This window comes from Cimex lectularius, unplaced genomic scaffold (assembly GCF_000648675.2).
Source record: "Cimex lectularius strain Harlan isolate CLEC.00 unplaced genomic scaffold, Clec_2.1 scaffold343, whole genome shotgun sequence".
NCBI lineage: Eukaryota > Metazoa > Arthropoda > Insecta > Hemiptera > Cimicidae > Cimex > Cimex lectularius.
This window is the reverse complement of record NW_019394217.1, coordinates 56,232-82,689: the sequence shown is the minus strand read 5'-3', so window position 1 is coordinate 82,689 and position 26,458 is coordinate 56,232. Positions and strand designations below refer to the sequence as shown.

The 26,458-nt window shown below is 36.0% G+C and overlaps 1 non-coding gene across 1 annotated transcript; it reads right to left on the bottom strand.

The window, feature by feature from the left end:
• Positions 1-4,225: 4,225 nt before the first annotated feature.
• On the bottom strand, positions 4,226-4,299 carry Trnan-auu. Its single transcript has one exon. It is a non-coding gene; the product is annotated as a tRNA-Asn (tRNA).
• Positions 4,300-26,458: the final 22,159 nt, after the last annotated feature.

Sequence of the window (26,458 nt, the reverse complement as noted above, 5' to 3'; positions counted from 1 at the left end):
AAAATATAGATATGATGAGGTAGAAAATATTTTGAATGCAATTAATTATAAATTTCATTATTTAGTAAAGCAATCCTTGATCTAGATTTATTCTTACGCTCTAGAAGAAAATTCAATTTTAATAAACAAAATAAGTACACAATTACATCACAACTGTATTGGACAAAAGAACAATCGCAAATCAGAACTTTCATTTTATTCTTTTCATCCATAATTTATATATTTTTAAAGTTTCATGTTTACGTTTTATGAATGTAGAGAATTCAACCTTTTCACGTCCAGAATTCAAATGTTATCAAAAGAAATTCAAATACTGTAATTTAATATAAATTGATTTTCTGCAATTATAAGACTTGGAGTTTGGGCTTTGAACCTATCATCACATTTCCATTTCCACGGCCGTAAAATCACGGCCTTGGTCTGTCCGTTGAAATATGAGGTTTAATAACGAAATTACTAAGAGATTATCTTGTAATCAAAAACGACTTAGGCTTTGAACATGTATAAATGTATAACCGACGTGGGAACAAATCGTCATAATAGCGTCACGTTTGTTAATAGACTTGATTAAGGATTTTTTTACTGGGATTTCTCTGTAGAAAAATGTGATAATAAATGTTACATAACACAATGCAGATACTTGATATTTCATAACCGACCATTTACATCCATTAACTTAATAAAAAAGAGTAAGTTTGGACAGATTCTATATTAATTTATTAAGGTCAGGAGATATTTCGGCATAGAAGTGAATGAATCAGGATTTGACATCGTTTAGGATGTAAGGTATATTTAGATCGGTGTGGATGGCGTGATTTACATAGAAGGTGGCACTATTAGACGGTGGATTTGGACGATGGAGTTCTTTGTTACCCTATGAATAATGCATAATGCATCATTTTTGTAATATTAGATAGAAACATTTGTCTAGTTGACGTTTCGTCATTTGGTATCTTCATTATACAGTCTTCACGTTTTATTTGTGTGTAAGGGTTTCTGTTTACTGTTTGTATACAATTGAATGAAGACTGAAGGGGTAAAGAATGAGAGTTATAATATCTCGGTTATTAGCGATGGATGGTGTAAACTAGCGAGGATAGAAAGAATGGAGATAGAGGAACTTTGGTCTATATGAAAATAACTATACTAGGAGTTGAGTTTGGGAATTTCTGTTTACCAGTGTGTCTGGGAATAGGATGTCGATAACACTGGATGATATGGCTTTCTGTTTACAGTGAACACACAATAGGGAGGCGGTAGTTCCAGCCAGAAGAATCGTTGCAGAGAGACAGCAGCCATGTCAGAATTAGTGTTCCGAGAAAAAGTAGGAAGTATCTCGGTTATTAGTCGTAGAACAACTCCACCATGGAAAGTAAAAATGGAAGAAATAATCCATATGAAAGCGAGATGTGGAGTTTTACTATGAAACAATAGATGGAAGGAGTATTCCCTTTAAAATGGGGGGTTCCTATTTACTAGTTTGCTCGGGTACAATCATAAGTAGCGTTATTGTTAAGAGTGAACGAAAGGGTTTTCTGGTTACGGTGAACGCAAAATTGAGAACCATAGTTCAAGCTCCACAGGTTCCACGAAAAATCGTTGGAGGGAGATGATGGCCATTTAGCATAATGGGTGAGAGTTAAGGAAGGTAGTATAGTGTAGAATATCGGTAATTAGTGGTAGAGGATATATAGGAAGAAATATTTCTTGAATCTGGTGTTTCCTGGTGACTAAACAGCTAGGAAACATTGAGAGAGAAGAAGAGAAAGTTTCCACAGCAGGTTCAGGTGCCGTATCAGGTCAAGCCCTTGAGATATGCCCAGTACAGTACTGTTTTAATTGAATTGATTCCGATGTAGTGTCCTCCTGGAATGGGTAGAGGATATTTGGCTTGAACTATTATAGAATAATAGTGACAGGCTCGTGGAGCGAGTAGTTGGGGTGTCCAATTGGTAATTAGATGCTTTAAAACGATGACAGTTGATGACTTAGATAATGCCCAGGCGATTAGACTGAAATGTCTAGAAAGGCACCCGGCAATACAATAATAGTGGAGCGAGAAATTGGGATGATCAGTTGGTATTCCGGTGTGGATCACATTGATGCATTATTATAAGAAGCGCTTGTGATTGGACTGATCAGATGAATGAAGAATGTTAAGGAAGTCCGGACAGGGCAGTTTACTTGAGTGACAAGTATGGTAGAAATTGTGAACACATTGCGATGGGCTTGCTTATGGCATGGTGATATAGCAGTGGCGCTGTTGGTTGCAAATGGGATTAGGGATGTTAATACGGCTTGCTCAAGGAGAACCTTTCGAACACTTTTCGAAGGGAGTAGGATGGGAGGTGATCAGTCGATTTTTTGGTTTTGTAAATCACGCGGATATCTAAGAATGTCTAAAAGGAGGAGGATATAATTTGTTCTGAGGGCTCCTTCAAATAAAAAACTGTATGACAATGTATTCATTTGATGGGAAGTAGAAGAAGAATGCCTCTGATTGTGATAACCTTGATCATGGTAGACGGCGGGTTTTCTGTGTTTTCATTTATGGAAATGTACAAATTTCCCCCACTTCTTTTGCGAGGTCACCTCAAAATAAGCTCCATCCAGCTTTCCTTAGGCTATACTTTTCATTTATTGCGCTGCTATTGATTTTCGCCCTTGATCTGACGACTTCATATGAGAAGAGTACTCATTTTCTTCTGTAACCAATGCCAGAACCTTTTTGTGACAAAATAAAAATACAGACAGCAGAATTGCGGCTTGTTTAATTTTAGACATTTTATTATCTTATTTAGACGACTTATACAAACTGAGTATGTAGGGGGCATTTCAAACACCCCAGTTTTTTGTAGAATTCGTTCTAAGGACTTTGCTTTACAGTGTCGTATTAATATAGAGCAATGTTTATTTGATGTTAGACATATATATTTGATGTTTGGCTTAAAATGTGTTATCAAATCGATTGTTTATTGTAAACATTAAACATTACCACGAGTAAACTAAAAGTAAAAATTAGTAAATAAGCATTTTAGACAATGTCTTTGTTAAGTTGACCAAGCGGAGTTTATAGATGGCGTCGAATATAATTTGTTGGAAATTTAGCTACCTTTACAGTCTGGCAGTTATTTAGGGAAAGTTCTGTGGAAAAGAACATAAACAATTTTCCTTTTCTGACAAAGATGGTTGAAGGCGAGCCGAGGTCACGCATGCCGTTAGGGTGAGGCAGTGGCGAGGCGCAACCGCCTTTGAAGGTGGCCGCTCTAAGAATGGAAAAGGGCTGAATAATCGGAGGCACTTAGACTGTGTTCCGGCGGGCTCGTTTATCTTGGCGAGCAAGGATCAATCTCTGTCAGGTTGTCTGCTTGATGGCAAGGTCATTGAATAGTCTTCAAGAGAGCGCCCATTAATCAAGGGGGAGAATGATGGATGCTCCACGACGGTAGCCTCTTTCATTAGAGGTCCCCGGATCAATCTCGCCCCATCAACATGTCTCTCTACCAATTAACTACCCGTTACTCTTAATTTGTTTGATTGGGGCCTGATTTGAAATTTGCAAATCACTCTTTCGCCTAAAGGGATTTCTTTTTTAAAAAAATCCTTTTACAGTATTATTACATTAAAAGCTTAAGTATATTCATCAAGTACATAGAAGGGTTAGAACTAACTTACGTTAACTATTAGTTAAAAATCTTTGTTCATCCTATCAATTAACATTTGGCGAGTATGTAAATCTAGTTTACTGTTAGAAATGCTACAATTGTTTCTATCAATTTTCAAGCATAAAAATGTGTCTCAAAAGAGAAAAACCTAATTTCTTTTGAACAATATTTTTTCTATAGTGAAGTACATTATTATGTATTAACATGCATATGAATGTTTTGTTTAGTTCACTAGATTGCGTGGTCCGCTTTTCCTATTAATATCTTTCAATTAATTCAGGATTTTAGTTGAGATAAAAAAGTCAGTGTCACGAGAGGGATTCGAACCCACTACCTTCGGCTAAATGCGCCACTGCTCTACCAATTGAGCTATCGTGACTTCGATCCACTCGGACACTAACTTCCAATCTCAACCCCAAGTTTTTGTTTAGTCTTAGTTGTCATTTTTTTAGACGTTCAAACGAGTTTATTAATTTGACTACTGAACAACCTTTCACACTGTTTAAATGTAATTAACACATCTTTTTATGTAAGGTATTGGTTGAAATGAAAAAAGCTATTGTCACGAGTGGGATTCGAACCCACGACCTTCGGCTCAATAGGCCACTGCTCTAACCACTTGAGCTATCGTGACCATATACAATGGATTTTGTAATTAATTCTAACTGCAATGGGAAATTTATAATTTATGATTATTTGGAAATCGTGAGGTGCGGTCTGGTGTGATGTAGGTTACAGGAAACATTTTCTTTATCGATCTTTATTGAGATCATGTTCAGGGCCTGGGATTTACAAACATTGTTTACATTTAACAAATACATTTAGGATGTGGAAAAGTGAATTTATACAGTGCAAAATATATATATATTATATATATATATATATATTTTTATATTCAATCAAAGTATTTCTACTCACTCAAAGTGTTTGTTTTCTGCGTAATTGTGCCATTCTTGAGTGTCCTGTTGGTCATATTGGTTTTGTGTGAAAGTGTTGTGAAACGTGAATTTGTATTCTGCTGTTTTTATATGATTGTGACAGAGTGAGGGGGGACGTGGTAAATCTGAGAAATTTTCTTTGATCATAGGCCGTTTTATTTAACTCAAAGGAAGTTGATAATGGGGATTTTGTGAATTGGATTTGTGATTCGGCATTCAATATTAGAAGGGAAGTTAATTATTAAGGACGACAACGGAGGAAAGGGAAAATATAAAAATAAGGTTTACTAATTTATTTTGCTTTATGATGATGGCGTAGTATTTCGGCAGAGTTTGCAAGTATCTGTTCTGTAATTAATGATGTGTGTATCTTTGTTAATGTAAACCATTTCTAGAAAGTTGCGTTTGTATTTCTGTTTTTCCGTGTTTAGTATTTGTATTTTGTCGATTTGTAGACTATAAATAATAATAATAAAAACAATAATCTATATTATATTTAATAATAAATAATATTTATAACAGATGAATTAACTTTAATATAATACAACTATACTTATTTCAAAACAATCTTTAAAATTACAGCCTTTATTTTACGTATAAATTTATTAAAATTTAGATGAAAAATCATTATTTTGGCATATCTTATTTCCTTCTCTTATTATTCTATTTATTGGTGAATAAAATATGCAATTCGTTTTCCAAAAGGTTTACCAAACACTAAACACAGATGAATGCCTGGGACGTTTAAAATGATACATGAAATGAGATCAGTACAATTTAGTCGCCCGTTGATTATATTGTAAAGAAATAATAGATAAAAATTCGTCTTCTGTCATCTAGTGCTAAAAGATTATAAAGAGAAATCGAAAATGGAGGATTCTAATAAATTTATTTTGAACTTTATCTAAAAATTCAGAATGAGAAGGCAACTAATAGAAATAATGAATGATGAAGTGAGTGCAGTGTCCAATCCTTTTTTAAAAAAGATGAGAAGAAAAGTGTGGATTCCATGCAACTGTAGAAAAATCAAGGATAGGACACATAAGAGTTTGGTCCAATGTCAATGATAAATTGGGATTAGGAAAGTTACGAGTATTTCTTATAAGTAATAACAAAAACCCAAATTTTTTGGGTTTTTTTATTATGCCCCATTAAATTCCAACTTGCTATCAAACAAGATACCCAAGTCTTTGTCACTAGATACTCAGTTTCGTGTGTGTGGTGTTTCGTGACCGTTAGTTATTGATTATTCGGAGATCGTGAGATGCGGTTTCGTGTGACGTAGGTTTTAGAAAAACATTTTCTTTATCGTGCAAACGTTTCGATCTCTATTGAGATCACCTTCAGGGCTAAAAGTGTTTGCTTTCTGTGTAGACGTGTCATTATCGTGTGTCGTGTTGGGAGTGCCCAACACACAACATTAACACTTTGAGCCCTGAAGATGATCGCAATAAAGATCGAAATGTTGCCACGATAAATAAAATGTTTTTCTGAAACCTACATCACACCAGACCGCATCTCACGATCTCCGAATAATCAACTCTGTTTACTGTTGCATTGTTGAGAGAATAATCGTTTAGTATTGTGTTCGAAAAAAGATTAAATGAAATTACTAAGCATTTAGCTACATTTAAATTTAAATATCTAATTTGTCACCATAAACTAAGTTTATCAATAGATTAGTTACATTTATTAATTAAATAAAATACGGACAAATTAAAGACAATTAATTAAATTTAAAAATAAATACAATACGGAGTATTATAAATTGCGTAAAATACAAAGGAAATTTAATATTTTTGTCTAGAAAAGTCGACATTTTGGGATGCAAATCAATTAAAATTGATACCTTCGTACGTTCTATGCAAAAGAATGCAGGCTTTACATTGTAAAAGAAAAGAGTATGTGAAAACACACAGTACAACAAAAAATAAATTTTCGTCCCCTCTAGTAGAACTGAATGTAAAGAACAAAATGGGAATGATTATTAAAAAAATATATACGAAATTTAACTATTACGAACGAGCAATAATGCAAAAAAAAGCTTTACAGAAATTCACACGCACATAATCTAAAGCATTTTTTTCAAGTAATTTGCAATTTATTTTATTTAATAATCTGATAACTTATTTATCGGAGAATACTGTTAAGAATTCTTCTAGTTAGTATTGCCAAATTATAGTTTCCAACTTGTTCCAGTGAAGGAGTTGTATGGATCGGATCGGTAGCATGTTTTCCGACCGAGTTTTTCTACCTCAAATGTTTCCTTTGGGGCTGCCTCTGGCTAGATTGAGAGCAATTAGTTGGTAGAAAAAAGGTGCGACGCAGCTCCAGTTATCGCGCTAATAACACACTCCGGGTCGTTATAAACTCATCAGGTGTTCCGGAGAAGGGGAGGCTCGTTAGGCTATCGTGATCCGGTGCCTTAATTATGGTTATTGAGGTGCATCATGAGCACACGTTTAGTTCCGGACTCGGGGGCTATACTTTGGTGTAATTTTTTAGAATCATGAGAGGTCCGAGTAATCTCCGGGCGGCGGGGACGGCTTCGGCGGCGGTAGATTGAGAAGGAGAATATGCCTTCCGGACGTGGCCGATACGACCAGCACGTAACTTGGCTACTTTAATATATTGGGTTGTCCGGAAAATAATGCAGGATTTTGGTATTAAACAAAAAAAAANATTCATACAAATGAGTAATCCTGTAAACGTAAACAGAATATTTTATATAGATTTTTTTTAATGAAAACTTAAAATCCTGCATTATTTTCCGGACAACCCAATAATTGAGGGAAACACTCCACCATCATTTCGCACACAAAATACATCGACTCTTATTCAGCCGACGGCCTCTCAATCTTTGTACAATCGCATGTCTTCTCATTTTACTTTATTACAAAAGAAATGCTTCGATTGTTGTTGTTCGATCGAAACCTAGTAAGAAAAATTCTGAACTAAAAAATAAAAGAAAATTCTTACTTGAAAAGCGCAGTTAATCTATCATATTATCTCTATAAAAAATAATTTTTGTAGAAAGAGACATTTCATGGGAGTTTTGCTAGGTACAGGTTCGAAACCGGTCAGACCTCATGAAAGAAACAACAAAATATTTCATTGGGTATGTCAAACGTAAAAACATAACATAGGTAATTAGCAATGTTATTAACATTTTTCCTACATATATGAATAGTGGAGTGACAGATTTGATTATGTGCAGTACAGGCGTAACTGATCCAGGCGACCAGGAGTAAATTGTAACTATCTTGGCATTAACCACAATTACAGCAAACTAAGATAAGGTAAGATTGGGCATCTTCATCAATATTAGATTTTGCGGCCTACGAAATGAAGAAGCTTGAACTTGCTAGATTAGTTGGTATGATTAATCTCATTCATCATTGAGTTATTGGGTTTCGTTGTTATGTCTATACTCCCACAAAACAAGGCACTGAAGAGCGAAGCCCACCAAACCCACAAGGACAGGCAGTCCTGATTGATCGGGATCGACTAAACTATAGCTATTGAACAATTAATTATTCTTTCTAAGGTCTTGGTTGAGATAAAAAAGTCAACGTTACGTTTTCGTAGTCAATTGACTAAGTTACTTCTTTCCTCATTCATTTTATGGAAAGAAGTAACACAGTCAATTAACTACGAAAACGTAAAATGGATTAATATAGCTATTGATGTAATTGTTTCCCAACATCCGGGTTTGTCTATTTTCAATTCTTTAATGTGGTACAAGCATAAATTTCTTAGATTTAAAGGTAAATGATATATCTCAATCATTACTAGGTATTTCGGTCCGCGAGGTGATCAAGCTTGGTTTTCTCGGCTTATTCTTGTATGCCAAATCTCACCAGCCAGACGTGCTTTTGTAAACGACTGAACTACAGTTATGATTTAGTTGAGTATATTACAAACACCATGGCTTTTTAAAATTATTTAACACTTGAATAAACCACTCCATTTTACCGAAACCCTTCATATCTCAACACTAGAACACGAATCGGTGCCCAGGCTGTACGAGATATTCATCAGTTTAAAAGTAAGGTTATTTATTGGAAGAAAACAAATAAATGAAGAAGTCAAATAAAATATCAGTCAATAATGGTCATAAAGAGAAACAGTCGATCCTCCATTAAGTGCGCAATCGTATCACAATTCTGGTGATTTACGCAGTCATAAAAAGCGGGCACAAAGACTCGCCACAATGACTTACAGTCATAAACTTTTAATATAGCCGGCGCTTTCCATCAGACTTGCTAATGGTCCTAAATTATTATTCTGGCAATGGCAATTGTGATAGCTTCATCCCCCCTCGCCAGCACGAACTGTTTATTCGTCCGGCGCCTTTGCACGCCCTGGGGAAAAATGAATTTATGTGTTTCACGGCAGGAAAAGCCACAATGACTCTGGTTGTGAATTTATGTTAAGCGGCCGCTGGATGTAAATGTGTTAGTATTTTCCTGGCGGGATCGGCCCAAAAGACTGGGCCGGGGCCTAGGGGTCAAATGGTCACATAATAAATTTGCTAAAATATTATGCAATTCAAAGTTAAAGTATAAAAAATATGATAAATATGAAATAATGATGTTAGGCCTAATAAAACAGTAGTTTTTTTTGTATAATTTATTTTGATCATTTCGGTCCGCCAATGTTGGGCGAGACACGACTAACAGACAAAAACTGCCATCAAAAGGCAGACCTAATTGATCATTACGACCAACCTACAGGTTCATCAACTCAAAACCCGAAAGAAAAACTTAACAATTAAAATAAATGATTAAACAGCTAGGTATAGGTTTTCATTGGAGAACTAGCAAATTTGTCGTGAATTTATCATTGGAGCTGTCATTTAATTCACCTATGTTTACAGATGGTAACTTATGTAATCTAAAAGTAAAAATAATAATTCCAAATTGTGTAATAACATGAGTATATTTGTCTAAACAAACAGATGAAACCCAAAACCAAATAGTTTTTTTTTAATCACACGAAATCAGGAATAATTTAAACAATGTAGAAACAAAGAACATCACAAAGGTTTCAAACCAAACCAAATTGTTTTTTAAACAATAATCCATTTTATGATTCCTTCGACGGAAAGTCGTAGTCGCAAGGACGACAGAGGAGATCAAGAGGCGGCGGAGCCCTTTCGGAGATATCCTCGAGAGATAGCCGTGTAAACAGGGCCATGTGCTCTTCAAGAGGGCGGGAGGGGCTAAGCTAATCCTAGCAGGAACTGCTTAGTGTGCTCCTCTTCTGATTGAGGAGGTACTTGGTTAATTCTTCGTCAGCACCACCCCGTCAAGGGCCCTCTTCTTCACCCGAAATGGCCTTCGGGTCGTCACGATTCCAAACAGACTCTATCTAGCGACTCCCTAGAGATTCTCAACCAACAAGGAGTAGATCCATTTAACGCCACTACTTTATAGCAATTATTTCCTTAACAAATGCAATTATAAGTAATATATAAATAAATTTACTCGTTCTGCTTAGAAAAAATAAAGAAACTCTAACGAATTCGTTAAGTTTAGGTGCTTTTTACAATGTGAGATTTCTTCTGGCAAGTGGTGAACTTGTATTTTGATCGTTTCCAATCATTCATTTCAGTGGGACCTTCCGCGTTGCTTTGACCTTTGCAGGCGCGTTTAGACATTTCTCCTCCTTCAGATTTTTGATGATTTTTCGTTTAAACACTCCTTTCTACTTTCACAAACAAGTATGATGAGATTGAATACTCTTCCTAATTGTTTATCGATTTTTATATAATCATTAGCACTTCCCAAGTGAATACAAAAAATGCATGCATGTACTGTAATGTACCAAGGGTAGGTAAAACAACACTATCTAAAACGATCATACTAAATAAAACTGCGTTTTTTGTTCTTGGTGGGGGAGATGGCGGGTAATGAGCGTGTCTTCTGTTCGGTCACGAAATTCTAATTTTTTTCATGTCATGGAATTATAGTTTGTTTAAATGATAAATTTATAGCTTGGTCAAATAATGAAACTCCAGTTTTTCGATAGTATTCTGATGATCTGTAGGTCGTTAGTGGCCAGACTGTTGTTTATTTAGGTGTCAACATCAAGGTGTGTAGTTCATGTAGATCAGGGGTGCTCAAACTTGAACTGCTGGCGATCTACCTCAATATTTTTAGACTACTTACGATCGACTCTGAGAGGCTGCAAGTGTGTGTGATGCAGGGTTGTCGTACATACACGATACACCCTACCTACCTAGGTAGGGTGTACCGTAGCATATATAGATATTAGCTTTCTGCACAATATAAGTACATTATTTTAGTCAAGGTTTGGGTAAGGTTTAGTTAGGTTCTTCTCTACAATATCAATGAAAAAACTCAGTTATTCAAAATTGCGAGTTTATTGGTTGTTACAAAACAAAAGAGTTACATATGGTGTTAAACTTAACTAAGGAGTGGCTTTGGATGTTGAAGCGTGGCACTGCATGTCCTCAGCATACTTTTCATAAGATGGTACGTAACCACTGAGTGCTAATCGCAAGCATGATGACATATGATCGTCAGTTAGTCGATTGCGATATTTTGACTTAATTATCTTCATTTCAGAAAATGCAGACTCGCACAAGTAAGTTGACCCAAAAAATGCCGTCAGTTGAAGGGCGATTTGCCTTACATTCGGATATTTATCTTCAGATATAAAACACCAGAAATTTGTATCAGATGCTGTAGCTTTGAGATGTATATCTGATATAATCTTGTGAACATGGATTGTTCTTTTTTCAAACAAGATATCAAATCACTTACTTTTCGTTTTCTTAATTCACTCTGTGGCGGAAAATCCTTTTCATAGTTTTTATGAACCGTTTTATGATGCCTCTCTAAGTTACCACGCTTAGGTATTGCAACTGACGCACGACAAATAACACAAATGCACTTATCCTTCACCATACAAAAGAAAAATTCTTCCTCCCAATCCTTATTAAAATGATACGTTTTAGATTTCACTGCACTCATTTTCCACTATTTAATAATAAACTTTGTATCGACGTAGTATCGCCATCAAGTTACAATTCAGAATGACTCCAATTCCTGCAGGCACAACATTTATATCGGCGTGAACGAGTCTCGAATGTTCCCGTCAAACGCGCCGCCCGAAACTAGATTGTACTGTCTCTCGTTGTTTCTAGACTAGACTGTACTGTCTACTAGTCTAGAAACAACGCGGCTTTTCTTTGACAAGTGCCGCGCGTTCCTTTGATAAAGCCACCTTTTGCCGCAAGGTAATACATTTTTGTAGTTTAGTTACCTACCTACTTATTAAACAATTTTTTCTTCTCGAGATCACTCAAAAAGCACTCGCGATCGACCGTTTGAGCACCCCTGATGTAGATGATAAACCTATAGTGGAGCTTTGTGATGAACCTGTAGTAAAACCTGTAGTGGGTAATGGAACTGTGATGGATTAAACGTTCATCACCAAAATGGATTACAGGTCTATCATCTAGTTCAACTACATGTTTTATAACCAGGTGATAAACGCATAGTCCATTTAGGCGATGATCCTGTAATCTATCTGGGTACTATTTTTAATCAACCTTTGAATTTCCCATGTTAGCTGTTTTTTTCCAGTGTTCAATTTTGCCTGCTAGTGTTTCTAATCAATGACTAAGTGGCCCAACAGCGATTTGTTGATAAAAATGAGCAAAGTATATCATCCAATCCTTGATAACTAGCAATGAACCGAATGATAAACGTGAGGTTTGTTTAGGTGATTAACTTATATTTCATGTAGGTGATAAACCTGTAGTTGAGCTAGGTGATAGACCTATAATAGAGATAGGTAATAGGCCTGTAGTACATATAGGTGACGAACATAGTCCACCTACTGATGAACCTGAATTCATCTAGGTGATAGACATATAGTCTATCTAGATGATGATCCTGTAATCTATCTTACGTTTAGGTGATTAACTTATAGTTCATGTAGGTGATACACCTGTGTTGGAGATGGGTCTGTAGTCGATCTAGGTGACGAATGCATAGTCCATCTAGGTGATAAGACTGTCTCTATTCTGATCGTGTGCCTGACGTTTCTTCATGTCATGAATTTCTTTAGGACATGAGCGTGTAGTTTATTCCTGTTATGGGCCTGTAGTTTTTTCAAATGATGAACCTGGGGTCTGTTCAGATGGTTAATATGTCGTTTGCTGAGGTGGTGAACGGTAGGCAATCTGATCAGCTGATGAGGTTTTCGTTGTTGAGGTGATGAATCTGTAGTTTGTTGAAGTGTAGTACCTGTAGTCTGTTCTGATGATTAATCTATCTTTTGTTCAGGTTATTAACCGGTAGTTATTTCAAGGTTTTTTTGAAATAGTGACTTGCAGTTTGTCCAGGGGATGAACTTGTGGTGTGTAAAGTAAAGCTTTTAGTTTAAATCACAACCAATGAAGATGGTGAGAACTCCGTCTGACAGATAAAAGATAATAGGAAGAATGATCTCGACTTACTTTATTTCTAGAAGCATTTTTGATTGAGATTTCCTCTTGTGATGAATGAGTGGGTACCTGTATTTTGGACGATTCTGATCATTTTGATCTGCCAGACACAACAGATCTACTCTGAAGATGGCCAGAGCCAAACCCCGTCGTTCTAGTTTGATACGATAGTGTGAACGATTGATATTTTATTTTGGTACAAGGCTCTTCAGCCGATTACCATTTGGTCGGAAATCCAATCGGCCCTCTGTGTAAGGTCGCACCGGTCCATAAATTTTAAGGCTGCACCAGCGCGATTCATATAAACGTAGATCCTTCAGATACAAGAAGAATTCCTTTCGGATGGGAACGACGAGTCTCATAAAGGAACAGCTTTAAATCTTCCACGCGGTTAAGGTATCTCGTCAAACCTGGCGTCAGATACCAAGGATTTCGCGATATAGGCATGTTTCACGGGATGCCGCATTCCGGCCACTTCTGACGAATTAATTTCAAAAGAGCCGATTTTTATTTTCAGGTTTTTTATTAGCTCGAAGCCTTTATGATCAACAGAATCCGACACGTGAAAATCCTTTGGGTTATAAATTTTGTTTACTGTTCAAAAAGTGGATTATTATATTCCATGTTGTTTTATGCTTCACGTTTGACATTCTCCCGGATTCTTTCATTTCAAAAGATACATAAGTATCGCAGAAAACGAGTCTTGAGCGTCGATTTTGTCAAAACATCTTATAAAATAACAAATTGTCAAAAGCTTGGCATTAACAGATTTCAGATTTTATTAGATCTCACCGCACTTAGAGAGTTAGCTCTTTTGTCATCCTCTTTTCACATGTGCTAAGACCCGCCTGTAATTTATGACGTTTTACAGCGGCAGTTAAAATTTTATGGCTCTTTTTCAGTTTTACGGCCTCACCAAAGGCGCACACCGCTGTGCCCCGTGTTTATTACTCTTCAATGAATAAAATATATGCGCGACCTATAACAAAAATCCTTTTCTACTTTGCGGCCCTTATCTTTCATAAGCTAAAATTCCATCCTTTTACTGCTCGCCATACTAATAAAGTTATAACAGCCTTCTTTTATTTACTATATTATAAAATATATTACACTTGGTAATAATAATTATTACCTCAACTAAGCTGAAACTACACTTATATTTATTATCAGCCATCAAGAAACGCCATTTTTCAAATTAGTTGAATCTGCTTTCACAAAACAAATTACTTTTTTTTATTTAGAGATCGTGAGATGCGGTCTGGTGTGATGTAGGTTTCAGAAAAACATTTTCTTTATCGTGCCAACGGTTCGATCTTTATTGAGATCATCCTCAGGGCCTGGGATTTACAAACATTGTTTACATATAACAATTATATTTTGGATGTGGAAAAGTGAATTTATACAGTGCAAAATATATTTTTTATATATTCAAAGTATTTTTACTCACTCAAAGTGTTATTCTTCTGTGTAATTGTGCCATTCTTGCGTGTCGTGTCTCACTGGCACTCTCGACCAACTTACATCACACCAGACCGCATCTCACGATCTCTAAATAAATATCGATTAACGGTCACTAATCACCAAACAAAAAACAAATTACTGTTGGATTTAAATTAAACTATTTAATTTGGAATGTTTTTTTCTTTATTTAATATTTACCCTATATAACTTTTTTTCTCAACTCGACATGAACAGCCGCAACCTTCCTGAAAACTTACACTCAGAAAAAAAAGGATCAATAAATCGTAGAATGGATTAAGTTAAGGATTCATATCTGATGAAAGAAAACTCTAGGACAGAGGCAGGCAAAAGAATTCGTCATAAAATTCTCTCCTAAACTTAATAAAAACTGGGTCCAGGAAGCGGGACAAACTTAAGATCTCTGCAGCTTAATGGGTAAAATAAAGGAAGCAAAAAAAGAAGATTTTGGACCAAAGTTCGACTGGGTACGCCAATAGGCACATTGCGTATAGTAAATTAAACCGCTTGAATAAATAAGCGGCTAAGAAGAAGTCTGTAGGTAGCAATAAATGAAAGGAAGCTGTCTATTTTCGATACAGCAATCGCGAAATCTTTTATAAACAGTTTGAACTGAACGATAACCTAAAGGAATGGTCCGTTGGCCGTAGAAAGAATAGAACTCACACAGATTCACCATTGTCGATGGTGAGATACCCAAACGCTTCTAACATACGAAAACAGGGAAAATAGTCAGAATTACATAAATATATCGTCGGATGGCCGGAAGGAACAGAAATCACCTAGATCAGATGATGATGAGAAGAAGCAGACCAAAATGCTCGGAAACGACCAAAAAGACTTCCTTGATAGACGCTGTATGTAACCCTTTATTTTCTCACAGCAAATCTCACCCTGAAGCAGATTCAAATCAATTTCGGTAATTTCTAGTGCAAAAAACACAACTCTAAACTGCAACCTGTAACTGTAAACTGTAAACCTGTTCCCAAATTTCTTAGCCCAGAAGAATGTATCAATAAATAAAATGAGGCTCTCCATTCGCAATGCAGTCGCAGTTGTCATGAATGAAGGATGGCCAAAAGGATTGTCTGATGGTCGGAGGAACCGGTCTAAACAGAAATTACGAAAATCCAGCCTTACAAGTGGTGAAAGATCAAAACAATGAAGATAGTCTGCTTACAATAATCGGTAACGTCCAAAAATCCTGAAGGTACATAGGACCTATCGGCCGTAGGAGTAAGGGTTCAATAGTCTTACTTGAGGGACGCTTATAACTCTTTATAATCTATCATTTATATGAACTGTCCCTGGCCGAAGAGAACAGAAATCACCAAAATCGAGAACTAAGTTGGTGAGAAAAAATGGTTTTCTGACAGTCCAAAACTGCAATGATAGAGAGATATCAAATGATCTGAAACAACCGAAAGCCTGAAAAAGCTATAGTCAGTCCTAAGAAAAGATAAATAGTGTCACTTGATGTACGCCATGTATAACTCTTTACTATCTCAGAACAAATCTGAAACTGAAGCAACTCAGTTAATTGCGAATGTAAAAATACAAGTCTGAAAGAGGATAAAAACGAAAAACCGCGCCATAGGGAAATGTTGAACCTAAAATGGTTGGATAGAAGCATATATGGCTTATAAATATTTTGGAAAAATTTTGCAGCCCAAAAGGACCTGTTTGTTCCAATAAAAGTAAGGAACCTTATTTTCAATGCGGTCAATATCCAAACATAATATTAATGATAGTGCGAAGCAGAAACGCTTCTGACAGATCAAACAGGGAAGACAAAGTGTTTGAAATAATCTTAAACGTCCGATTTAATTTTTGGATGGTCGGACGGAAGATATCACCCACATTGAGAACTGATGATGGTGAGAAGAAAAATAGCGTCTGGCAGAGCAATAGACGATGACAGGCAGGTCCAAAATGATCGGAAACACGAATAGCCTGAAGGTGAGGGAAGCTATAATCCATAAGAGGACTAGTTAAATTTCTTACTTGATGGTCGCGAAATGTACCTCTTACCATCTCAGAGCATATCTGAAGATGAAGCAGACCTAGTCAACTGCTAATGCAAAACATGCAATATGTAGCTAAACGAAAAGCCACGCAAAAGGAAAAGGAGATTTTGTTCCAAGGAATTGTTACATAGCAATGTAAACCTGCATGGAGAATTTCCGTAGTTATTGAGACTAAAGAATAATCTAGACGTACCCCAAAACTGTCGATGGTCGAACATGTAAAGAATAAAGCCCTGGCTGCGAAACTGGCTATAAACAAGGTTTGGTCTGGCCAAATTTCAAACGACCTTGTACCAATAAAAGGTATTTTTTTTATTTTCAAAAAAATTTTAAAATTTTCACAGCCGTTTGTCGTGCAATACTTTGCTATGCAGGTCAAGTTGGTGGATATCGCGGATATGAAGAGAGAGAAAAAAGTTCACCGTTTTTTGTTCGTAAGTTGTTTGCCCTGCCATCATCAACTCCTAATTATATGTTGTATAATTATTCAGAAATCGTGAGATGCCATCTGGTGTGATGTAGGTTTCAGAAAAACATTTTCTTTATCGTGCCAACGTTTCGATCTTTATTAAGATCATCTTCAGGGCTCAAAGTGTTTCTCTTCTGTGTAATTGTGCCATTCTCGCGTGTCGTGTTGAGAGTGCCCTTTTTTTTGTTAATGTCTTAATGTTTTTGTTGCTCGTGGTGATATCTATGTTTAAAATGTTTCGTTTGAAAGTTATTGTTGCTTTATGTATGTCGTTAATTCTGGTGTTTGGCTGTGTTAGTGTGGCATTTGTAAAGTTAAAATTGTGTTTGAAGTGAGTAGGAAATACCTTGTGTTTTCTGAATTTCAGCAAAAAAGTTCTTTGGTTGATAGCCGATGCGAGTTTCTTCTCATTGTTGGCGATATCCTTCAGAATACTTTTAGCTGCGTGTCCATATGTAGTTGAAATTTGTTCATAGAATCCCATGTTCTTCGTTCCTCTCGTGTAAAAATGTGTGGTGAGTAGTGACCGTTAATCGATAATTATTCAGAAGTCGGGAGATGTGATCTGGTGTGATGTAGGTTTCAGAATATATGTTGTATATTGAGATAGGCATAGAACTGTTGTTTGTTTATTCTTTAAGGTTACATTTTAAGTTTATTGTGAAATCGCTTCAAGCTCCTGATTCTCGCCTGGCAAAAATCACATCACTTGAAGTTATTAAGGTCTGAAATGTTTTCCAATCTTCTTCATATTATGTGGGCTCGTCATGGAAAGTTGTATTTCTCGTGCCGTGGATTCAAATAGATTCCAACTCTACAAGGTGTTGAATCATTCCCTAATTCCTTGCAATGTTTTTTCTGCTCCAACAAATGATGCTCCGTTCTCTTTTTTTCGCTGGTGGTTTAAAATTCGAGGGGAGTTGTTGATCCTGAATTTCAGCCTTGGGTTGGGAGTACTCCTGCCACTGAAGTGTGCTCTCTTTGCAAATCAGGTGATCGTGAGGATGCATTTCATTTTCTCGCTAGATGCTCGGTCCTTAACGAATTGAGGTATCTGTATGTGGGTAAGGGTTTTCTGACGAGGGAAGAGCTTATAGCCCTTCTGTGCGGCTCGGATTGCCGGGGTCTTGTTAATTTTGCTCGGACAGCCTTGCTTTACAGACATGAATATATTGGAATGTACGGAATTAATATTCTGTTTGTCTTATTTTGTTTCCTTTTTTGCTCTCTCAGATAATACATATAATTTCTACTTTGTGGGCTTCTAAATGCGAATTCTGTTCGCCGGAGAGGGACCCTTTGTGAGTTGGAATCCTTGCTTTGGTTCTTTGAAGTGTCATTTTTATTATTTTCAAAGTTTATCGCATTTCAATCCTGTAATTTGAAAATCCTGTAAATAATTGTAACCTCTGAAGTTGATATTTTAAATTCTCCTTTTGTTATAATAATATAATTATGTATATTCTTGGAATGGTAATGCTCTCCAAACTCTGGCTGACGGTCTTAATACCATGCCATAATAATACTGTGTTTTTTATTTTTAACTCTAAATTTCTTTCTTTTAGTAAATAAAGTATATCTATCTATCTAAATATCTAGATGATTGTCGGATGCCAGGAGAAAACTGGATTAAACCGAAATTCTACAGACCAAGCCTGAAGGTGCTGAGGAGTTGAACGCTTCTAACAGATAAAAAAGCAAAAAGATCGAGATACGGCAACGATCAAAAGCCTTAAGGCAGATAGAACTACATCCATATGAGGAGCTTAAAAGCCTTACATGGGCTTGGCAATGTCTTCGTCACCTGATAATAAATCTAAAGCTGAAACAGACTCCTGAAGATACAAAGAGATTGTATCCAAAACGTAAAAATTAATTCATCTACACTGCCATTGTTCTTCGGAATTTCGTTTCATTGAGCAAACAATGTCGTGAGGTTGGTATCTTCAAGTTTGACTTGAAAGTGTAATGAAAAGAGCCTAAAATAAAACTAATTTTGTTTACTAATACTTACGAGATAGCGATTTACTGCTGTAATACTCTCTTATTCTCCAATTTCCGTCGCTAATAATAAATAGAAGGGGGGCCGTAACTCATTCCAAATCCTCTCCCCCCTTACATAAAACGAGAACAATAACACTTGATGTACAAAATTACAACGGGCCATAAAACTGGGAGATAGGGGTTGCAACACTTAGCGAAGTAAGCAGTCTTTACTGCCGGCGAGCCGCCTCCGCAGCCTCCCTCAATAACATATGTTATTGTCTTAGATCATCCGTTATCACGTTTCCACTATGGTCTTTATAACGACCTCGTATATCACATGATATGGCACATGCCCTCTTACACATACTCCCACTTATTCATCCCTTAACATCATATTATACTGAGAGAGTAGATTTTACAAATGGCCTTTTTTAATCTTGATTTAATGCTGAATATGAAAATTCTCTCAACGCAGCTGACTGGATAACTGAGGATTCTTTTTGGGTAAAAATTCATTTACAAAAGGTAAAACATTCTCATTTTTTACAGCTGTCCGAAGATTGAAGATAAAATAACAATAGCTTCTGACTTTACTGCAATGCTTGTGCTTTAACAGATAAATTAGTCCAAACCGTAACAAAATCTTTTATCACTGCGAGGTGACAAATCTGTGGTTTGGTTTGTGATCATTTTGGTTGTTTTGGCCTCATGCATCTTCAGTTAGCGTCACGGGTATGAAAAGGGTGAGGCAACTCAGCACACCCTGGGCACAGCACTAACAAGTGAACTACCAAATTTCAACCATTTACTGAACATATTAAATCCAAGAAAGTACGAGGTAGATATGTGCATTCATTTATTCTCAACGCAGTGAAGATGTGCTAGAAAAATCGGGTCTTTTTGGGAATAGGGCCCCCTCATTACCTGTTGTAGGAGGACAACAAACAAATTTTTGTCTTGGTAATTTTGGTAATAGTTTTATTTCAGTTTATGTTTACTTTCAACTCGATAAGACGTAGATATGTTTTAGTTTTACAATATTTTAGTTTTATTTTCTATTCTTAATGAGAAAACCATGCCTTTATTTGACTTAGTTGCTTAAGTAGATACAAAGGAAAAAGCGATTTCCTTTCTTCAGGATAAGGTGAAAAAGTTGTTCTAATGTCCATCAAATGAAACTCTAGTAAAAAAGGATAAATGGAGATGTAACGCGAAAGCCTGCAAACAAACGTTTGGATTAAGAAAAAAAATTTTGGAAAACTGTAATTTGCCATTTAATAAATCATCATTTTGCTATACTGCTTGACAAAGTCATATTCATCTTCTAAATTTTGTCAAGAGGAACTGGGATTAGCTACCGATATTATTACAGATTGGAAAAATATGTTTTAGCCAAGTTTGCGCAGACCATTTGTTAAAGAATTTCCGAAAGATAGGAGGGCCGGGTAAAACAGTTGAGATAGACGAATGAAGTTTTTCTCGAGTCAAAAATAACGTTGGTAGAATTTATCCTAATCAATGGGTGTTCAGAGGTATTTGTCGAGAAGATAATGAATGCTTCATGTATTGCGTGCCAAACCGTACATCTGAAACACTACTGAACACAATATCAGAATGTATTCACCCAGGTACAACAATCCTACTGGACATGTGGGCATCGTTCACCGGCATTGCTAAGATACCAGGAAAAATTACAAGCACTTTACTGTGAATCATTCACAAAATTTTGTTGATCCCATCACAGGTAGCCATACTCGTCGAATTAAGTCGTTATGGGCACAAGCAAAAGCTAGGAACAAAAAAAAACATGGTACAAGACGAAGTTTGATAGACTTATATTTGTGTGAATATCTGTGGCGTCACAGAAATAGCGGTAATGATTTGTTCAATCAATAATAAATGATATTGTACATTTTTCCCACCAGAATAAGTATATAAAACAGTAAAACAAGTTTTATACAACAGTTTTATAACAGACAAAGGAGGTCTTCCTTAAAAGACCCGAAAAATCGACTTACATATTCTCAGCGAATCAGGCATGTCTGTGGGTGCCTAAATTGCACAACGATTGTCGGAAAACATAAGATTACTTTAATGTGGATTCCGGGACATGAAGGTAGAGAAGGAAATGAACAGCCGGACCAACTACCCAAAAAAGCGGCAACCCTCCAACCCACGGACCAGAACCACAACTAGGTGCACCTTGATGTGCTTAAATTGGAACTATTGGAACTGGAAAAATGGATTGAGAAAATAAAAACTCAACCACATGTCAAAAGAACTAGATATGAGACAAGCTAAGAGATTTATAAATCTTCAAAAAGGAAGGCGAAGGAATTCTCTCTCAGCAGACAGGATTTGAAGAAAATTATAGGCCTCTATACTGGCCAATATTCTCTATATCTTAACTAAGATATAGAGAAGGAAATAGCAACGACAGAAACATGACTCTCAGGATGAATCAGAAACATCTGTACCTATCCTTCGTGAATATGACGCATTAGCACATTTACGGTACAGCCACTTTGGTATGGCAATTATCACACCAAAAGAGGTGCGCGAAAGGCGCCGAAGACCGTGCTTAGGCATTTGGGAAAAAGTGCACATTTCAATATATTTATTATTTTTTGGGATTCCACAACAGATCTACATAGGTCGCAGTAGTGGAACGAATTTTAAAAACTTATTCAATCCTCCCCCTCCCAAAAATATCGACAGTTTTGTGAAGAAAATAAAACCCCCAATCCAGGCAAACAACCTCTTGTTGGTAGAAACACAGTTAACTTAGGTGAATGTTACAGGTGTTCATGATGTTTGTAAAATGTTAATTCATGATAACTCGAATAGAGAAATGTGCAGTAAGATCGTGAACGCCCCTTCTTTTCTTAGAATGTTAAACGTTAATTTTTCCAAAATGCTGCGGGTGGCGATTGGTAGAACAAAAAATAAAGCTATAACACTATAACAGTTCTTGAACGCTTGTTGTTTGTTATGGTGTTGTTTTGTGTTAAACTGTAAGATGCCAGAAGTTAATAAAAAAGGAAAATTAATCAATTCTTTCATTTAAAATGCTATATATGCACTGGAAAAGTACTAACAAAACATGCATCCTAACGTCTAACAACCTAGAACTTTATACGATAGGGGATGTATCTACTATGAATGAGAGTATAAGGACAGGTCAGAAATTAACAAAAGAAATGTAATGGTCTAATTTTATTAATGCGTATTTAAGAATAGAAATAAATGTAAACAGCGGTTAAATTCATGGCCGCCATATTGGTTACCTATGCACTAACGGATAGCAATGTGACCCAGGCCTGTTAGATCGAGCAATGTTAACTAGCCGATTCTTACAAGTCTACGTCATCATTTTTCTAGATATAACAGGCCTTAACTTAGTTAATAGGGTTAACACAAAGATCATGAATACCCCTATTATATCTACATCGTTTTTAAGTATAGTGTTGCTAGGACTAGATTTCTTTTTTGAGAGAGAGAGAGAAAGAGAAAGAGAGAGAGAGAGAGAGAGAGAGAGAGAGAGAGAGAGAGAGAGANATTAATACACCGTATATAATTTTATTTTTTTTTTATTTTGGCTGGGGCTTCCGACATCTAGGTCATTTCAGCCCCCAACTAAGTCTATATTCTATACCCGTTCAAACACTACATTCATACAAATAAATACATTCATACACTTAAATACATCCATACAGTACACTCATTCCGTTTGGTCGGTGGAGTACTTGATATTCCTCCACCGAATTATACTTAAACTAAACTAGATTGGGGTCTCATCGTTTGAGGGGTTATGATGACGTTATATTTCACCCTCATCCCTCGCCATTCGCGCTAATAAATACATGCACTCAGACAAAACATATAGACACACAACACATAGGACATACTATATACAATAAAAAAAAACCAATTTCCCCTAAAAAGCGGAACAGGGGACTCTGAAACTCGCTACCGTGTCCGAGAATTCTTCTTAAGTCCGGCGGCATGCCTATACGCTCTCTGTATGGAGCCAAGCATGACACGCCTCTATTATGTGGGACACATCGAGCAACCTTTCTCTGCATAAGGGGCACCTGGATATATTTATTATGCATGAGAGTAGAAGGACAGGTTAGAAATTTACAAAAGAAATGTATTGGTCTAATTTTATTAATGCGTATTTAAGAATAAAAATAAGTGTAAACAAAAAACAGCTGTTAATTTCATGGCTGCCATGTTGTTACCTACGCCCTAACAGTTAGCAATGTGACTACATTTTCGACCTAAAATGTAACATTGGCCCTGGCCTTTTAGATCGAGCAATGTTAACTAGCCGATTCTTACAAGTCTACGTCATCATTTTTCTCGATCTAACACGTCCCAACAGAGTTAACAGGGTTAACACAAAGATCGTGAATATTCGTATAATGGTATCTTGTGAGACAGGTTAGAAATTTACAAAAGAAATGTATTGGTCTAATTTTATTAATGAGTATTTAAAAATAAAAGTAAGTGTAAACAAAAAACAGCTGTTAAATTCATGGCTGTCATTTTGGTTACCTACGCCCTAACGGTTAGCAATGTGACTACATTTTCGACCTAAAATGTAACATTGCCCCTGGCCTTTTAGATCGACCAATGTTAACTATCCGATTCTTACAAGTCTACATCATCATTTTTCTCGATCTAACACGACCCAACAGAGTTAACACAAAGATCGTGAATACTCGTATAATGGGTATCTTGTGAGATTTCCTTTTGAGGTCTGTGGGGTGAAGTAATTTTCGTAAACAATATTTTCGTCGATAATTTTAAATGCTCTCTTCTACGTATCGAATGAAACCATCCTCAATCAACTCAATATACCCTCCATTCATGACACTCACCTATCCAGATGTCGTATGTTGCACAAATTACTTCCAGGCATCCAACAGCTCTCTACCCGCTGAATCCCTTCAAACCCTCCACTTAGGCTAAAGAGTCGATGGCCATGAGATCTGCATGTGGTGAAAATAGTGGTAGAAATATGTAACGGATTGTACCTAATTTGGAATGCTACTCATGGGTAGCGTCTCCACTCTGATTGTTCTTTTAATTTATTTTAATTTTTTTGTTTTATTTTTTACTCTTGTTTCATAATACTTGTTACCCAAAATTGTGGGTACTAGTAATATTTAATAAATAAATTAAAAAATCTTCTTTGAAATCAAAGGTGGATGATTTAGAGTAATTTAATAACACTTTGTAATAAACGTAATAAACTACAGTCAGGTTTCTACTTTAATTAAAATGATGTAAAACCTTTTTTCCAAATTCCTACACGTTATTATATATTTTGCGTTTAAAGGAGTGAACCGTAACAAATTAGCCCAGTTTAACCCCCCTCTCAAAGATCTTGACGTGGGGCTCAATCAACCCTCAATTACTTTAATGGTGCAACGTACCGAAAGGGTAAAGCTAAAGCACAATGTCCATTACGTAAAAAGCGGTCCGCCGAGGAAATTGTAATTCTGAAAGAAATCCCCCAAGGAATAATCGCCAGCGATAAAAGTCATTTTCTATAATTATATATAATTTATATTTTTTTCCGCCTGGTTCCTAATAATTATTGTAATAATGATAATAATAGGACTCGACACGACATCGATGATTGAATTGAGGCTAAATTGTATCCGCGCTTCGTTCGCAATGCGTTCGACCGGCTTTACAAATAAATAATAAACTGGTTTAATTAGTGATTAGATCCACTCCTCGGATGACTAAACTAATTCAAGGCCCACGTAATACAGTAATGTTATATTGTAGTCTGAAATATCAATTACTTTGGACATAAAAGCAGATTCTGATCCATAATAATTACGCAATCTTGCCTTCATCATTATGTTTAGTTGGCAAATCGAGCTAAGCTTTACCGACAGCAATTATTGCAATTATCAGTTAATAGCCTTTTATACAATCGGAGGATAATTCGTAAGTTTCAATGGTATAAAATACACTCAAAGACAAAAAACAGGCCACTCGTGTTTTGTTGATTATTTAAAACCAATCAACATTTTTATATATTTGTAATATTGTTTTCATGTATTTGTATTTTTATCGTAATATTAATTACAACATACATATTTTGATGTAAACCAAATTAAACAAGATCAGAAATTTATGAGGTTTAATAAAAAAAATATTTAAGGATAATATTTTAAAAGAAAATTCAACAAAAACCGGAAAAGCATTTAATGGTACACATCCTACATGTATTTGTAAAACTTAAATAATGTTTATAAATCCCCTGAAGATGGTCTCAATAAAGGCCGAAACGCTGGCACGATAAAGAAAATGTTTTTCTCAAACCTACGTCACATCAGATCGTATCACACGAACTCGAAATAATCATCAATTAATGGTCACTAAACACTACACATTAATGGTAGATAAAAATTTAACTAACAATTTATTCTATCACTAAATGATATCCTGTTGTTGTTGATGCTTATGGGGAATCTGCCATCTTCTTCACTGTATACCTTGAGATGTTATGTTTTTCCTTAATTTCGGAAAAATATTGTTCTTTCCTTGTAAAATACTGGGAGTATGGTTGAAGTATGGTGAATTTTGCTTTATGTAACCTTTAATTCGTGCTTTCAACTTTACTTTTCTAGATTTAATTCTGACTGATTTTGTACCTACAAAAACTGGATTGAAAAAAAAATTGATTGGTGTAGATGTAATGTTGAGGTGTGTAATGTAGATTCCTACTTCATCAGACTTGATTAGAAGGTTTGGTTTATCTGGTTCAATTACTTCTACGGTTACGTTGTACATCCCAAAACACTTCTTCCTGCAGGCAAATTTAGTGCCACAGTTTGTTAGTAGGTGTGTTGGTGTCTCCTCTGCTTTTTTGCCGTTAGGTTGTGACATGTTATGGAATCCTGTTTGGATTCGACGTTTTTCCTGCTTCCTTTGATGCATTCAATCGTCCTTTCTTTCCAAAATTAGCTAGATGGTTTTTGGATTATTTATGTCCAATGAATGAATCCACTGTTTCCCCATTTTAATGATGGCCTTTTGCCTAAGGTATTCCTTAATACTGTAAATCGCTATGACACAGAAGGACTCGGACCTATCAATGGAATGGCTGCTCTTTCCTTGCAGGACGTCCGCTATCTCGTTGCCCTCTCCTCCGACATGTCCTGCGACCGAGCCAAGGTGTCTTATTTTGCAAACCTAATCTATTTTGTTTAGTTTTGCAATTCAGCACCATTTTTGAGATAATAATGTTTGAATTTAGCTAGTTGATGGCTGCTTTCGTATCTGGTATGATAGCTATATTCTCCCTTTGATCAGATAGAACTGGGTACGTTTCTCAATTGCAAGGACTTCAACCTAGAAGATAATGGTGTATTTTCCCATGGATT